The sequence below is a fragment of the Cynara cardunculus genome, unplaced genomic scaffold (assembly GCF_001531365.2).
Source record: "Cynara cardunculus var. scolymus isolate 2C unplaced genomic scaffold, CcrdV1 Un_Scaffold_571, whole genome shotgun sequence".
NCBI classification, from domain to species: Eukaryota; Viridiplantae; Streptophyta; class Magnoliopsida; order Asterales; family Asteraceae; genus Cynara; species Cynara cardunculus.
The window spans coordinates 152,562-158,643 of record NW_020200589.1 but is presented as its reverse complement, the minus strand read 5'-3'; positions in this window follow the sequence as shown (position 1 = coordinate 158,643).

The window sequence follows — 6,082 nt, the reverse complement described above, 5'->3', positions numbered from 1 at the left end:
ATGTGATAGGGACCTATTTGTTATTAACGAGAATAGGTCGACAAATAAAGATGCTATTTCATTAGAATGGGTATTTCAGTGATACAAATTCTATTTCATATATGCTTTTTCTTGCTTTTTGGAATATGAATATTTGCAATCGTCTTATAACCAACAATAACTATGTTCTGTGTTTTTGTTGATGATATTACCTATGAGTAATATATTCTCAAGCATATTGCAACTGAAATAACTAACACATGGTGTCAAGTTTTTTATATAGATGCCTGCAAYTTTGTAATTGCCGAAGCTCATGAAGTTTGGCATCTTTTCTAATATACTAAKGRCACACTTGTGCAATACATGCATATTCCCTTATTGTGATGTTTTAGTTCTCCAATTACTTTCATACACCTGAAGTAACTCCAACCTTTTGGGTTATTGTGTGATYATCGTTACTGCTACGGCTTTATCAAAATTTAGCACTCTTTCCCGGAATCTGGAAGGACGTTCACAGTTCAGAAAGTGGTGATTTTCGTATTCAATTTTTTCACATGAACCATATGAACTTACTGGGCTCTGTTTGGTGTATTATGACATTCTTGGACGATGCATGAGACTTGTGAGAGATCTAGATGTTCAAAGGGACCATTTTGTTTTGTTGCTAGTAGTCGTGTCTGTGTGTTGCTGTTGTTTACTACATAGTTTAGATTATTTGTTTGCTTTGTAATTTTTCTGACTATCAAATACCTAGCAATTGAAAATTGACTTATTTACGTTTCTATGTTTCTAGATTTTCGGCTTCCTCGGAAGGGATGTTGAACTTTTGTAGAAATTTGTCGTTGTCAATGTCTCTGTCTTTTTATGAACCAAACATATTTAGCATCGTAAAGAAGCATATTCGGTAGGTGGACTTATTTTTTCGATGCGACATGGATCTCACTTGGGGATGTCATGCCAGCTTGTGGCCAAGCATCTTAAGTTCTTGACGACTATAATTCTCTACTAGGAGAATAAGCACTTGTGCCATTTTCTGTGTTGGTTATCTTACCTTACACAGTCTGAATCATGTGTAAACTCATTACTTCATTGTTTACGAATTTAAGATAAAATAATCAAATATTCCTTGAACTGTTCATGACATTTACACCAATGACCTATCATTTGTAGAAACCGAACTTGACTACAGCTAATTATGGCTCAATAACAACATATATATACAGACAGCTTCCAGCAGTGCAAGATTTGAGGACAGAGAATAGAATTTGAGCTGGCTTCTAATGTCGTCCAACATGCATCTTCGTTATATAGGGTTGAGACCGGTCCTTGGAATTAGGCATTATATGCATTTCTATTTGCATCATAATCAACCAAATGGAGGAACCTGTTGACTCACTGAGGCWTACCAGTTTATCACCAAAAACTCAAGTTCAACCACTTAATTGATCAGGAGTTAATATGAACACCGAGTAAACCGCCCCTGGAATTGTGATCTTCATACATGATGATGATTATTTCTAGAAATCTATCCTCTTTCTCTATACATTGAGTTAGATCTGAGCAGCCTGGGCTCTGACCTATATATGTTTTAGTCACACAATACGAGTCCTCAGAATTAGGCGTTATATGCATGCATACATATTTGCATCATAATCAACCAAACAGAGAAACCTGTCGACTCWCAGAGGTTTAACTAAGATTTACTTGCATGAACCATATGGTTAAGTGCGAAACGCACCCTTTTCTWACGTGGCCCATGAGTGAACTTGTAAGGCATAATGAAGGCCACAAGTATCAATTCCTTAACAGATGATCAGCAGACCAGATTAATGAGCATCTTGTCCCCAAAACTCATAACCGTACCGACCCTCCATTTTGATAAGATTACATATATCTGACCTTGAGGATGGAGAATARAACTTGAGTTGGCCTCTAATGTGGTCCAACATGCATCTTCGTTTGATGGGGTTGAGAAGCTTGCAGTAGGTGGTATGAAATGGACCCGGACWACTCCAATTGTAGCCGGTACACGCWTGTACSCTAACAATTTYCCCCATTAAGAAAATCACAGAACGGTGGGAAGCCCACCTAAACAACACACGGCACCAGCAAGTTTCTATCACTTTGATGTCGCCATAATAAAGGCTCTGTCATCATTCCATTCTGCTAGCAACTATGRCTAGAAAATTGAATGGAGCTTGAAAAAGTGGTTTTGGTCAGCSAACAATTGTTCCATGATGGTTTCTTYGAGTAARAAATTCTCCCGTGATGGGTACAAGCTCTTGGGGTTTCAYCTTTTGCCTTATGCAACGCRCAATTGCAGTTTTTATGATACGGTCTTCGCTCTTTGTCCATTTCCGACAYTGATAGGCTTCCTTCAMAAACACAATGAAACATCATCCCAGCAGCTCTGGTGGCCATTYGTCTTTGTTTGTGTGTGTGCSTGCCTAAATGATGCAAYAGTAGAACGATGTTTTAATGTGTTTATGTAGTAGTAGCTTGGGTGGAAAGTGTGAATGTAGTGAAATTTTTATTGGGTTAATATAGTACCAGAACTTGATTACAGGGCTTGATAGGTAGKTGTTATCAAGGGAGAAAAGATACCATAAAACTTCTGCCGTGAAGTTCAAGGAATAAACATTTGGCCTAGATGCTTCTTCATAACAAAGATCCCATACTCACAATAATTCTTGTTTGTAGGAATTTCTTGGTATATAAAAAAAAAGGACCCTCATGAAGATTCTTTTAAAGGGAGAGCATATTGTATTGTTTTTTCTTGGCTTGGCTTTTTGGTAGTTTACTAGGAGACGAGGATCAGGCACATAATTTGCACATAGTTCCTGCATAGTTAAATCAGGCACATGTCCTAACCATGCCGTTGGGAATTAATAATTAAAATAAGAGCTGAGAGATATAGGAGATTTGGTATTGCTATGCCTGGTATGTTACTAATCTGCATCAAAATGTACAGAGCACAAGTGGTTGGYTGGCCCTGAGAAGATGTTTAGYTGTTTCACCATTGTCTAGTTCCAAACACCAGAATAGTAACTTCAGACTTTTGGTCTTCAATTCTTCTGAGTAAACGTTACTTTTATCCCTTCACCAACTTTACTTCAGCACCCTTTCCTGGTAATTGGAAGGATGTTCAAAGTGGTGATTGTGGAAGAATTATCATTATCCTTTTGGTACTTAATTTTCTACATGAACCAAATGAAGTTACAGGCTTCAACCTTCAAGTATATGGGATTTTTGTACCATGTAATTTGACTAGTAGAGTGAATATATTCTGTTGCGTCTGGGAAAACTGGAGACAGGCGTGCATGTGTGGATATATCTTGTTTAGTAGTCTATAAATAGTTTCTGTTTTCTTTGTAATATTCATCTGACCAACTAGAAAAAAAAACTTAAAATTTTCAGTTTGTTTTTCAATATTTCTAGCTTTCAACTACCAGGGGATTGAGGGGATGTTGAATTTTTCTATATAAATTTCATATGTTGTCAGTCTGTTTTGTCTTTTTTGATGAAAATATACATTTGTAACATCGTAATAAAGCATATTCATGAGGGGTTGTTTTGTCTAACAAACATGGATCTTATTTGGGGATGTCACGCTAGTTTGTGGCAAAGCCTCTAACAGTACTGATTACCTGGATTTAGTGGTCTGTTTATAACCTGTAAACCCCATTAGTTACTAACAAGATACCGAGTTTGGATTTAGTGGTCTTCCTGGCTAGCAGGAATTTTGTGAATGACATGAGATTTCAAGAAATAACATTTTCAAAAGGTATGTACGTTGACAACAAGACGTACTTTGACCAAGGGAATAATAGGTTGTTGGGTTAGAATTAGCGGTCCTCGAACCTAACAGGAATCTGGACTGCCGTGAGATTTCAAGARATTAAGACTAATGGAAAAATAAGTAATATTATTAAAAACGTCAACTTAAACAAAAGGTGGAACGTTCCCAACTGCAAATGGCATTGGTCATTTTCTGACTAAATTATCCCCAGAAACTGATCAAGTTCAACCACATAACCGAGGACATAATATGAATGCTAAGAACACCACCTCTACAATTGTGATTTTCATGCCTGATGATTATGATTTCTACAAAGCTAGCCAGCCTTTCTCTGTACAATGAGTTAGGTGTCCCTTGAGTGAACTTGTAAAGCACAGTATAGGCAACAAGTATCAATTTCCTTAACAAAATGATCCATCAGCAGACAAGCTTCTCGCTCCCAGTAACACATAACTGCTTGTATCGTAAACACCCTTCCGTTTGATAAGATCACAGAKAGCTAACCTTAATCCATCTGAATCATGTGTAAATGACTGCACCGTTATCCTGTGAATATATGGTTTAGAATCTTAGAAACCAACAAAGTGATGTGTTCTCGCAAAGTATCATTCATGTCGAAACTTATTGGATCCAGGCAACTACTTGTTTGCAGGTTTTCCCATTTCTGTCTCTTCTCACAATGACGAAGCAGAAGGACCACTCGACGAATGAACTATATCACTTGTAGGAGTTTAACTTGACTGCTGATTATGGACCAATGACAGCATAGAATCCTGTCCTCAGTGTAAGATTTTAGGACAGAATAGAACTTGAGATGGCCTCAAACATCGTACAACTTGCAAGTTTCTATAACATTGATGTCGCCATTATAAAGGCTCTGCCGTCTTTGTCTTGCTAGCCACTATGACAAGAAGATTGAACGGAGCTTGAAAAAGTGGTTTTGGTCAGAGAACACTTGTTCCATGACCGTTTCTTTGAGTAAGAAATTTTCCCGTGATGGACACAAGCTCTAGGGGTTTCATCTTTTGCCTTATGCAATGCACAGTTGCAGTTTTTATGGTACGGTCTTTGCTCTTTGTCCATTTCGGACATTGATAGGCTTCCTTCAAAAACACAATGAAACATCATCCCAGCAGCTCTGGTGGACATTTTTGTCTTTGTTTGTGTGCGTGCCTGCCTCAAAGATGCAGCACTAATTATGCTTTAATGTGCTTATGTGGCAGTAGTAGCTTGGGTGGAAAGTGTGAATAATGTGAAACTTTTATTGGGTTAATATATATATATATAGTACCATAATTTGATTATGGGGCTTCGTAGGTAGGTGTTATCTAGGCCGGAAAGATACCGTATATGTTTCAACCGTGAAGTTCAAGGAATAAAGATTTGGCCCGGATGCTTCTTCACTATGAAGATCCCGTATACTCGCAATACTGTTTGTAGGAATTTCTTGCTATAAAATATGGACCCTCATGAAGATTCTTACAAAGGGAGAGTATATAGTATATCGTTTTGTTTTTCCTTGGCTTGGCTTTTTGTTGATTTACTAGGAGACAAGGATTGTTTAACATCGGTTTTAGTTGGCATGCCTTTTTACTACCTTACTTATATTGTTGTAGTAATCTGGACTTACTTGGCATCTCAGAAGATTTATATCATCTAGTAGAATTCAACTACGGTAATYGATTGCATTGCCTGAAATCGCAYAATTGAATTCACAAATGTTTTCCGGTGGTCCTTTGGTTGTGGGAGTATGTCCTATAGGAAAAAGTGGTAAATTAAGATCGAGGATTGGCAGAGAAATTGTTATACTATAGATACATTTWTGAACTACTCATACCSTAATTTTAGTACTTTAGTTAGTTTCCCTCTTAGTTCCCAACACCAGAAAAGTCGCTTAAACTTTTGGGCTTCAATTCTTGTGTTTAAACATTACCATATATGCCTTCAGCTACTTTTGAACTTTAGCATCCKKTGTTGGTTAYCATAAGGGTGTTCAAAGTGGTGATTSTGGAAGAATTATAATTGTTCTTTCCATTCTWSATCAATTTTCTACATGGACCGAATGAAGTTATAGGTCCTGTAAGTTGTATGATWGGGAWAAACTGTGCATGTGAATGTAAGTTGTTTAGTAGTCTATCAATAGTTTTTGTTTTCTTTGCAATTTCTCTAATTTCTAATCAATGTTAAGGTTCAAACATAGAAAAACTGAAATTACTCTGTTTGTTTTTCAATATTTCTAGATTTCGACTTCCATGGAATTGAAAGGATGTTTATTTTTTCTATACAAATTTGATGTTGTCGACG